Genomic DNA, 12,211 nt, shown 5'->3' with positions numbered 1-12,211 from the left:
TTCAGGTCATATCCCAGGGTCCTGGGATGGAGCCCCACATCAGGCTCTCTGCACAGTGGGAAACCTGCTTCTCCTTTTCCCTCTGCCCTGCTTATAGTTCCTCTTCCTGTCTCTCTGTCTGTCAAATAAATAAAATATTTAAAAAAAAAAACAAGAAAGAAACAAAATGTTTTTAAAAGGCCTTTTTTTTTTTTTAAATTTTCTAGGGGTGCCTGGATGACTTAGTTGTTTAAGCAGATGTTTGCCTTTGGCTGAGGTCATGATTCCAGTGTACAGGGATCCAGCCCTGCATGGGACTACTTGCACCCCAAGGAGCTTGCTTCTTCCTCTCCCTTTGCACATGATTCCCCCTGTTTGTGTGCTTCTTCTTCTCTCTCTCTCTCTCTCTTGCTGTCAATAAATAAAATAAAATATTTTACTAAATAAATAAATAAATAAATAAATTTCTAAACCTACTTTCAGTTTAGGTCCCTTAACAAAAATTGCTACTGCTTCATTTAAAAAAAAAAAGATAATTTAGAAAGATGCTTCCAGAGTTAAAAAGCTGTTTTGTTTCTTTGTCAGGATTCAATATAGAAGTGCTTTAAAAAGTAAAAGAAAAAATATGCTATATTAACTCTAATCACATTATAACTTTGGTGGTTATATCAAGATAATGAAAAGTGATTTTAAAGCAAATTTCATTATCAGACATAAAGATCAAGTCAAAATTACAGAAGAGTAAAAGGATGAATTCATCAGGGAGTATAATAATTCTTGACTTTTAATACGTAACAACAGATTTATGGATATATAGGGAAAAACGAAGAACAAAAATCATAACTTCTACCTTGGACGACAAATGGAAAATAATTTCAACACACTTATTTTAAGATTACATAGACAAATGGTCATCACATTGGTAAGATATGTAAGACTTGAACAAAATGATCAACTAACTAGATATGCTTGATATTACATTACAGTAACTGAACTAACTGAGGTCAGTCTTTGGTGAATCACAGAAACAGGTGGAGTTGTCAAACAAAGGAATCTTTGTTTACAACATACAAGGAGATCACAGGGAATAAGTTCCAAAGCCTTGACTATTTGAACAGGAGAGAGATTTTTATTTAGTATTTAAGATGAATACTCAGAAGGGAGAGTTGTATTATCCCGTGTACGGTTGGTCATAAGGTTGTGGATGCATGCACATCCACATATGTATTTGTGCAATATGTATTGCATGTTCACCTGAATGAAGCTTGAATTCCACCGAGGGCAGAAACGTCAACGTTAGAATAAAGCAGAGGTAAGTGTTGGACAAGGGAAAGGGACTCTGCAGGCTTCAAGAGCAGATAGAAACTAGATGGGATCTTGGGCTCATTTTCTGGGACAAGGAATGCAAGGCCTTGATTGCTTTTGAAATAGCACTAGGAGTTTTACCACTGATTTATTGTCTCAATAGCTTAGGCTATTTCCTGGTCTGGTGGTGACTGTTAGTTTTCCCATTGCCTTGTTCCCTCAAAATCCTTAACGAGTGAGGTTTTTGCATTTCTTTGTAAGAACCTCCCAGGAAGTTTTGGAAGAAGTGTGCTTGGGCAAGTACACAGGTGGGGTATAGATCATTGAAAATAGCTGGGGACAAAAAATGACTTTTCTTATGTCAGGAAAACTATATGTCATCTTAAAATTTCTGGGAACCTCTAACTCTTTCTGCTGATGTTACCAGCAGGCATCTGAGATATTACTGATTGTTCTCTTGAACCTAAGGAAAAGGAAATGTAGAAAGCAAAAGACAAAACTTTAAAATCTATCCTCCAACTCATCAATTCACTGCAGCCACCTCTCTGTCTTTCCCTTTCTCTTTTTCTCTCTTTCTCTTTCTCTCTCACTTTCTCTTTCACATACGCACAACACACGCAAATCAACTTAAAACAATTTTTAATTTTCCCTATTCCATTTTAATATACTTGAGGCACGATCATTTTCTTAGTAAATACAAGGAAAATATCTAGGATTCCATCATTCTGTGTGATTAAAGTATTGAGGAATTTACTTCCAATAGCACTTATAAAAACACATTTTATTTAAGGAATATTATATAATCAGGTGCCTGCATTTTTCTTATTTCCAACTAGTGTTATTTGGCAATTAATATTTTGTCAATCAATATTCCCCTATACCTGAATGTGTGGGCAGTGAGAGATGAGTTAGAGGCAAGGATGGTGAACACTCCCAACAACTGCAGACTACATATATCTTAAGCAATGATTTTCTTTGCAAAGGTCAACATTGATAATGTTGTAGTCATACCTCCGTGTACCAGGAAAGAAGTAGCATATTTCTTTTTTTTTTTTTTTTTTTTTTAATATTTTTTAATTTTTATTTTTTATAAACATATATTTTTATCCCCAGGGGTACAGGTCTGTGAATCACCAGGTTTACACACTTCACAGCACTCACCAAAGCACATACCCTCCCCAATGTCCATGATCCCACCCTCTTCTGCCAAACCCCCTCCCCCCAGCAACCCTCAGTTTGTTTTGTGAGATTAAGAGTCACTTATGGTTTGTCTCCCTCCCAATCCCATCTTGTTTCATTTATTCTTCTCCTACCCACTTAAGCCTCCATGTTGCATCACCACTTCCTCATATCAGGGAGATCATATGATAGTTGTCTTTCTCTGCTTGACTTATTTCGCTAAGCATGATTCGCTCTAGTTCCATCCATGTTGTCGCAAATGGCAAGATTTCATTTCTTTTGATGGCTGCATAGTATTCCATTGTGTATATATACCACATCTTCTTGATCCATTCATCTGTTGATGGACATCTAGGTTCTTTCCATAGTTTGGCTATTGTGGACATTGCTGCTATAAACATTCGGGTGCATGTGCCCCTTTGGACCACTACATTTGTATCTTTAGGGTAAATACCCAATAGTGCAATTGCTGGGTCATAGGGCAGTTCTATTTTCAACATTCTGAGGAACCTCCATGCTGTTTTCCAGAGTGGCTGCACCAACTTGCATTCCCACCAACAATGTAGGAGGGTTCCCCTTTCTCCACATCCTCGCCAGCATCTGTCATTTCCTGACTTGTTGATTTTAGCCATTCTGACTGGTGTGAGGTGATATCTCATTGTGGTTTTGATTTGTATTTCCCTGATGCCGAGTGATATGGAGCACTTTTTCATGTGTCTGTTGGCCATCTGGATGTCTTCTTTGCAGAAATGTCTGTTCATGTCCTCTGCCCATTTCTTGATTGGATTATTTGTTCTTTGGGTGTTGAGTTTGCTAAGTTCTTTATAGATTCTGGACACTAGTCCTTTATCTGATATGTCGTTTGCAAATATCTTCTCCCATTCTGTCAGTTGTCTTTTGATTTTGTTAACTGTTTCCTTTGCTGTGCAAAAGCTTTTGATCTTGATGAAATCCCAATAGTTCATTTTTTCCCTTGCTTCCCTTGCCTTTTGCGTTGTTCCTAGGAAGATGTTGCTGCGGCAGAGGTCGAAGAGGTTGCTGCCCGTGTTCTCCTCAAGGATTTTGATGGATTCCTTCCTTTCGCACATTGAGGTCCTTCATCCATTTTGAGTCTATTTTTGTGTGTGGTGTAAGGAAATGGTCCAATTTCATTTTTCTACATGTGGCTGTCCAGTTTTCCCAGCACCATTTATTGAAGAGGCTGTCTTTTTTCCATTGGACATTCTTTCCTGCTTTGTCGAAGATGAGTTGACCATAGATTTGAGGGTCTATTTCTGGGCTCTCTATTCTGTTCCATTGATCTATGTGTCTGTTTTTGTGCCAGTACCATGCTGTCTTGATGATGACAGCTTTGTAATAGAGCTTGAAGTCCGGAATTGTGATGCCACCAACGTTGGCTTTCTTTTTCAATATCCCTTTGGCTATTCGAGGTCTTTTCTGGTTCCATATAAATTTTAGCATTATTTGTTCCATTTCTTTGAAAAAGATGGATGGTACTTTGATAGGAATTGCATTAAATGTGTAGATTGCTTTAGGTAGCATAGACATTTTCACAATATTTATTCTTCCAATCCAGGAGCATGGAACATTTTTCCATTTCTTTGTGTCTTCCTCAATTTCTTTCATGAGTACTTTATAGTTTTCTGAGTATAGATTCTGTGTCTCTTTGGTTAGGTTTATTCCTAGGTATCTTATGGTTTTGGATGCAATTGTAAATGGGATTGACTCCTTAATATCTCTTTCTTCTGTCTTGCTGTTGGTGTAGAGAAATGCAACTGATTTCTGTGCATTGATTTTATATCCTGACACTTTACTGAATTTCTGTATAAGTTCTAGCAGTTTGGGAGTGGAGTCTTTTGGGTTTTCCACATATAGTATCATATCATCTGCGAAGAGTGATAATTTGACTTCTTCTTTGCCAATTTGGATGCCTTTAATTTCCTTTTGTTGTCTGATTGCTGAGGCTAGGACCTCTAGTACTATGTTGAATAGCAGTGGTGATAATGGACATCCCTGCCGTGTTCCTGACCTTAGTGGAAAAGCTTTTAGTTTTTCTCCATTGAGAATGATATTTGTGGTGGGTTTTTCATAGATGGCTTTGATGATATTGAGGTATGTGCCCTCTATCCCTACACTTTGAAGAGTTTTGATCAGGAAGGGATGCTGTACTTTGTCAAATGCTTTTTCAGCATCTATTGAGAGTATCATATGGTTCTTGTTCTTTCTTTTATTGATGTGTTCTATTACATTGACTGATTTGCGGATGTTGAACCAACCTTGCAGCCCTGGAATAAATCCCACTTGGTCGTGGTGAATAATCTTTTTAATGTACTGTTGAATCCTATTGGCTAGTATTTTGTTGAGTATTTTTGCATCTGTGTTCATCAAGGATATCAGTCTATAGCTCTCTTTTTTGGTGGGATCCTTGTCTGGTTTTGGGATCAAGGTGATGCTGGCCTCATAAAATGAGTTTGGAAGTTTTCCTTCCATTTCTATTTTTTGGAACAGTTTCAGGAGAATAGGAATTAGTTCTTCTTTAAATGTTTGGTAGAATTCCCCTGGGAAGCCGTCTGGCCCTGGGCTTTTGTTTGTTTGGAGATTTTTTTTTTTTTTTAAAGATTTTATTTTTTATTTATTTGTAAGAGAGAGAGAGAGTGAGAGCGAGCACAGGCAGACAGAGTGGAAGGCAGAGTCAGAGGGAGAAGCAGGCTCCCCGCAGAGCAAGTAGCCCGATGTGGGACTCGATCCCAGGACACTGGGATCATGACCCGAGCCGAAGGCAGCTGCCCAACCAACTGAGCCACCCAGGCGTCCCTGTTTGGAGATTTTTAATGACTGTTTCAATCTCCTTACTGGTTATGGGTCTGTTCAGGCTTTCTATTTCTTCCTGGTTCAGTTGTGGTAGTTTATATGTTTCTAGGAATGCATCCATTTCTTCCAGATTGTCAAATTTATTGGCGTAGAGTTGCTCATAGTATGTTCTGATAATTGTTTGTATTTCTTTGGTGTTAGTTGTGATCTCTCCTCTTTCATTCATGATTTTATTTATTTGGGTCCTTTCTCTTTTCTTTTTGATAAGTCGGGCCAGGGGTTTATCAATTTTATTAATTCTTTCAAAGAACCAGCTCCTAGTTTTGTTGATTTGTTCTATTGTTTTTTTGGTTTCTATTTCATTGATTTCTGCTCTGATCTTTATGATTTCTCTTCTCCTGCTGGGCTTAGGGTTTCTTTCTTGTTCTTTCTCCAGCTCCTTTAGGTGTAGGGTTAGGTTGTGTACCTGAGACCTTTCTTGTTTCTTGAGAAAGGCTTGTACCGCTATATATTTTCCTCTCAGGACTGCCTTTGTTGTGTCCCACAGATTTTGAACCGTTGTATTTTCATTATCATTTGTTTCCATGATTTTTTTCAATTCTTCTTTAATTTCCCGGTTGACCCATTCATTCTTTAGAAGGATACTGTTTAGTCTCCATGTATTTGGGTTCTTTCCATACTTCCTTTTGTGGTTGAGTTCTAGCTTTAGAGCATTGTGGTCTGAAAATATGCAGGGAATGATCCCAATCTTTTGATACCGGTTGAGTCCTGATTTAGGACCGAGGATGTGATCTATTCTGGAGAATGTTCCATGTGCACTAGAGAAGAATGTGTATTCTGTTGCTTTGGGATGAAATATTCTGAATATATCTGTGATGTCCATCTGGTCCAGTGTGTCGTTTAAGGCCTTTATTTCCTTGCTGATCTTTTGCTTGGATGACCTGTCCATTTCAGTGAGGGGAGTGTTAAAGTCCCCTACTATTATTGTATTATTGTTGATGTGTTTCTTTGATTTTGTTATTAATTGGTTTATATAGTTGGCTGCTCCCACGTTGGGGGCATAGATATTTAAAATTGTTAAATCTTCTTGTTGGACAGACCCTTTGATTATGATATAGTGTCCTTCCTCATCTCTTATTATAGTCTTTGGCTTAAAATCTAATTGATCTGATATAAGGATTGCCACTCCTGCTTTCTTCTGATGTCCATTAGCATGGTAAATTCTTTTCCACCCCCTCACTTTAAATCTGGAGGTGTCTTCGGGCTTAAAATGAGTTTCTTGGAGGCAACATATAGATGGGTTTTGTTTTTTTATCCATTCTGATACCCTGTGTCTTTTGACAGGGGCATTTAGCCCATTCACATTCAGGGTAACTATTGAGAGATATGAATTTAGTGCCATTGTATTGCCTGTAAGGTGACTGTTACTGTATATGGTCTCTGTTCCTTTCTGATCTACCACTTGTAGGCTCTCTCTTTGCTTAGAGGACCCCTTTCAATATTTCCTGTAGAGAAGTAGCATATTTCTTGAAAGACACAGCTATCAAAGCTCCATTGAGAAACCATAAAGATGGAGAAGGGATTTGCAAATTAAATATCTGATAATGGACATCTACTCTAATTATTTAAAAATGAATAAAAATAAAAAACCTTACTAATAACCAAACAGAGTATCCAATTTTACATGTGAAGGAAATAATGGAAGAGACATGTCACCAAAAGTATATGGATGGCTTTTAAGCACATGACAAATTTCTCAACATTTAAACATTAAAGAAATAAAAATTAAAATCATAATGAGACATGCTTACATATCTATTAGAATGGCTAAAATTATAAAGGCTAATTGTACTTGGTCTGAGCTAGATTGAGAAGCAACAAAAAATCTAAACTGTTGTTGGCATATATCATGATACAACCACTTTGGAAAATAGTTTCAAAATTTTTTTTAAATGAAAAATATGTTGCAGTTACACAAATAGCCATTTTATTCTAGGCATTTCACCAAGAGAAACAAACCCTATGTTCATACAAGGACTTGTATGTAAATTTCATAGCAGCTTTATTTTTAAGAATTGAAAACAGTGGAAATGTTCATCAATGTCCATCAATAGAGCAAAGACAATTGGAGATTCTCAAAGTAATGATGCTGAGAAAAGAAAATCCAGGCAATGAATAGTATATACTGTGTGATTCCATGACTACAAAAACTCTAGAAAATACAAATTTATATATAGTCACAGTCATCAAATATATGGTGTGATTTTAGTGCCTTCTTCTGTGCTCCCATAGCTTCCTACACTTGGATCTCCGAGCATTTGTTACACCACGTGAAAATATAAACTCTTTCTCTTTATTCTGTCTTACTAGAATAAGAATCCTTGAAATATTATGGACATTTGAACTCTCACTTATTAGCAGAAATTCTATCACACAGTAATTTTCCAAATATAAAAGCCAGAGTTTTACAATGACTTCTAAGCTTTTACATGATCTAGCCACTCATTTAACCTCTGTGACCTCTTTCCCTGCTACTCTTCAGTCACTCACAGTGGCCTCCTTGCTATTCCTCAGATATGCCAGGCATGATCCAACCATATGGCCTTCAAGATAGCCAATTCCTTTGTCTGGAGTGACCTTATTGCTGATAGTTCTGGGCAAATTCATCACCTTTCCATACCTTTGTTCAATTGTCAGCTTCATTGTAACTACCCTGATCTTCCTATTTAAAATTTTAACTCCCCATCCCCTGCCTAGCAACCTTGATTTTTCTCACCCTTATCGAATTTTTCTTTTTCCCCATTGTACTCATCCTTTTTGAGTACAATGGGGAAATGCACTATGCCATTTTTGAATGCACTATGCCATTTTTATTAAGGTTTATAGCTTTTAATTGCCTCACCCATTAAAATAAAAGTTCTACAAAGCCAAGTATATCATTTACCAGTGTAGTCTGAAGTAATATCTGCCATATAATAGTTCAGTAGACAACTGGTAAATTTCAAAATAAATTAATGTTGAGAGTATACTGAATTTCATAAGTCATTTCAATACTTTTTTCCAAAAAATAAACTATGTAAAACATACCTTAAATTTACTTTCAAAATATTTTATAGCATATAGTGGACAATATACATAAGCCTTAAAAAAACAATCCTATAATTACCCATTTCATACCTACTTAAAAACTGCATAATACCACACTCTTAGATCCTCTTTGAATGCTCTAAAATAACCCTTCAAAGGAAATACATTTTTAAAAATCACAGATTTTTTGGCAAATAATTTAATAAAATAAAAGTTTCATTCATCTATGTAGATCAAAATAAATGTTTTTAATAAGCATGAAATTATAACTCTGAAGTGTGCTAAAATGAAACCACCTGCTAAGGGTGAGAGAACAAAAATAAACATCCTTTTTCCAAATAAGAGGAATTTATTACCTTTGAATCAAAGCATGTGGATTTGTTTTAACTGGCAATAAAGCAATATGGAGACACAAACCATAGAAAGTCATATTTTAGATTTCCAAAAGACTTCGAAGTGAAGAGTATACATTTTTTAATTGCTACATAATGCTACATAATGACAAGATGACAGGTTGTGACAAATAGCATTTTAAAAGCTCTACTCATAATGGAACGGAAGGTGTCATTTCCCTATAATTTTATATATGTCTTTAATTTACTATATCTGGATACAACTATTACCAAACAGATTTTCATCAAAGACTAAATCATTTTTAATGGAACATAATAATTTGAACCTACATCTATTAATCATTTTTTTGATCTAACATTTATAGTCTCACTAAACATTTTATCAGTTGTTGACAAAATTCAAAATAAATAGGATAAAAAGTCGTGTTTGGAAAAGTAGATTTCTTTTCAAATTGGCATTTAAATGAAAATATTTGCTGATATTTTTAAAACTTTAAATGTAATTTTATATATATATCTTACCTATCAGATGATATAAAATTTTTGGAGAAAATATGACATATTTTTTGATCTTGGTTGAAGGTATTAATAAAGAGCAACTGTTTGTATTATTTGTATTGTGATATCTTAGTTAATAAACATGAATAACTGGTATAAAATATGTTTTTTTAAAAATTTTATTTATTTACTTGACAGAGATCATAGGAAGGCAGAGTGGCAGCCAGAGAGAGAGGATTGGAAGCATGCTCCCTGCTGAGAAGAGAGCCCACTGTGGGACTCAATCCCAGGAACCTGGAATCATGACCTGAGCCGAAGGCATAGATTTTAACCCACTGAGCCACCCAGGCGCCCTAAAATATGTTTTTTTTTTTAAATATAGAAGTATAGTTCTTGCCAAAATATGGAACTAGCTGGAACTGAGTGCCTCCTTCAAAGTCAGCTCTGGAGAAATTATGCCAGTGTAATATGGAACTATTTCAGATATTAACCAAAAACAAAGAAATGATGATAAACTCCTTAAAACACTCAAAGTTGCCCTTGACTGGTATGTTTCAAGCTCTATTCCTGGTTTCAAGACAGGTTTTAACAGGCCTGTCACTGTAGAAATCTGCTGGATGTTTAGAGGCTATCAGAACTGTACAAAACCTTGAAGGGGTAAAGACTTGAAAATTCTTTAGAGAGATTAGCTCCCTAAGGCATTATTCCTCCACACATTTTCCTCCAATCAATTAAGACTGATGGATGAGGGGCACCTGAGTGGCTCTCTCATCACGTGGGTGGTGGGTTAAGCCTCTGCCTTCATCTCAAGTCATGGTCTCTGGGTCCTGGGATCCAGCCCCACATTGGGCACTGCTCAAAAGGAAGCCTGCTTCCCTCCCTGCTTGCCTGCCTCTCTGCTTACTTGTGATCTCTCTCTCTCGCTCTCTTTCTCTCTCTCTGTGTCCAATAAATAAATAAAATCTTTTAAAAAAGGCTGATGGATGATAAATTATGAAAACTGCTCCCTCCAAATGATGCTTCTTCATAAGGATTTAAGAATTTAAAATTGAAACTTGACCGTAGGATTTATTTTATAGAATAACATCAAGTGAAGGCAGTTATTATTAGTTCTGAAGTATTGGTGATTCTGAATTCTTGGCCTCATTAGTAAATTTATTTTTAAATTCTCCCATGGAGTGGTGATTGGCCTTCAGTCTTTCATTGATATACATCATTGGGTCAAATGAGATGTGTGTGCCCAGAACTATATATAATCTTTTTTGTATTTCACTGGAGATGGCATTTCTGAGTTTTGTTCAATTGAATTTGGACAGATGTTTTAATAGTCACTTCTAGAGTTGGCCCTGGAGAATATCTTCCTTTTTTTCTCTTCCCGATTCTCTGAAAAACCCTGACCAATTCACATTATCACAGTGATATCACATTTCAAGTTTTTCCAAACACTATAGCTGCAAAATAGAAGGAAGCTACTCAGAATGGAATACTATTGTGAATGATTGAGAAAGAAAACATTATTATAATTAAGCTACCAGGTTTCAATGTATTTTATTGTTGCTTAGGAAATCCTAGCATACCCAGACTTGACAGAGATTTGATGATCCTAAGAAGAGCTGAACTTATGGACCAAAATAACTATGCACATAAAAAGTACAATTACTTACCTAAAAAATATGATGTGGTTAACTTTATATGCCAATCCAAGTGTTATTGGAACAGGAATTTAAAAAATAGCTTAGGTGCGCCTAGGTGGCACAGTGGATTAAGCCACTGCCTTCAGCTCAGTCATGATCTCAGGGTCCTGGGATCAAGTCCTGCATCAGGCTCTCTGCTCAGCAGGGAGTCTGTCTGCTTCCCTCTCTCTCTCTCTCTCTCTCTGCCTGCCCTCCGTCTACTTGTGATCTCTCTCTGTCAAATAAATAAAGAAAGAAAAACTTAAAAAAAAAAGAATGACTGTACTTTTAAAAAATAGCTTAAAAGGGGTGCCTGGGTGGCTCAGTGGGTTAAGCCGCTGCCTTCGGTTCAGGTCATGATCTCAGGGTCCTGGGATCAAGCCCCACATCGGGCTTTCTGCTCAGCAGGTAGCCTGCTTCCCTTCCTCTCTCTCTGCCCGCCTCTCTGCCTACTTGTGATCTCTCACTGTCAAATAAATAAATAAAATATTTTTAAAAATAGCTTAAAAGTATATGATAAAATAATGATATACATATACAAGGAAAAGAAAGATACTGTACTGTGAATATAAATTAAATGAAAATTGTTGAAATAAAGAATACAATAAATGGAGACTAAGATGAATATAGCTGTAAAATGAATAAATGAGTTGGGAAAAACAAACAAACAAATTAATGCCTTCTGCCCAAATACAGCAGAAGAGAAAAAAAATAAAGAAAATATTTTATTAAGTACTGAGATAAATTTTGGAGAATTAAAGAAAGATAAAAGATACCAGACTTAAAATGATGCCAAACATGAGATATCAGAAACAAAACAAAACAAAAACTACACACACAAAAAAACCCTCATATACATTATGGTGAGTTTTAAGAATATCAAAAACAGAGAAGAGCATAAATGATGCCCAAGAGAAGAACAGATCACCTAAAATGTACAAGAAAAATACCGACAGCACAATTCTCAATAGTAATAGCATATAAAGAGACAGCTGGGTGTTTGTATAGATGGAAAAGATATTTGAAACTAGGTATTATACATCAATCCAAATTATTGATTAAATTTGAGAGCACAGTAAAAATACAATGAAGCATGTTAGGTCTTAGAACATTTATCACACAGAGACACACATTTTGGAAAACTTCCTTGGAAGACAGCTCAATTTAGATCGAGAAAACAGAATTATGTACTCAAAGGCACATTTTGAAGGGAGGATTGAATATAGTCTGCACTGCAAATATTCTTTAATCGTATGTTCTGAATTTCCTAAATTTAAGAAGTATTTGTTCAAATATTTATCTTTAAATAAACCCTAGGAGACTTTT

General features: G+C 35.9%; 1 long non-coding RNA gene across 2 annotated transcripts in view; it reads right to left on the bottom strand.

Moving 5' to 3' along the window:
* Positions 1-361: 361 nt before the first annotated feature.
* The window catches only part of LOC309857215, a 31,699-nt gene continuing 19,849 nt past the window's right edge, over positions 362-12,211 (bottom strand). For both annotated transcript variants that reach the window (XR_014307553.1, XR_014307554.1), the window contains exon 3: positions 362-390. This is a non-coding gene — a long non-coding RNA (uncharacterized lncRNA). The remainder of the gene's footprint in view (positions 391-12,211) is intronic.

Source organism: Mustela nivalis (genome assembly GCF_964662115.1).
Source record: "Mustela nivalis genome assembly, contig: HAP1_SCAFFOLD_499, whole genome shotgun sequence".
NCBI lineage: Eukaryota > Metazoa > Chordata > Mammalia > Carnivora > Mustelidae > Mustela > Mustela nivalis.
Note: the sequence above shows the minus strand (reverse complement) of the source record. Positions and strands in the feature narration are given on the sequence as shown.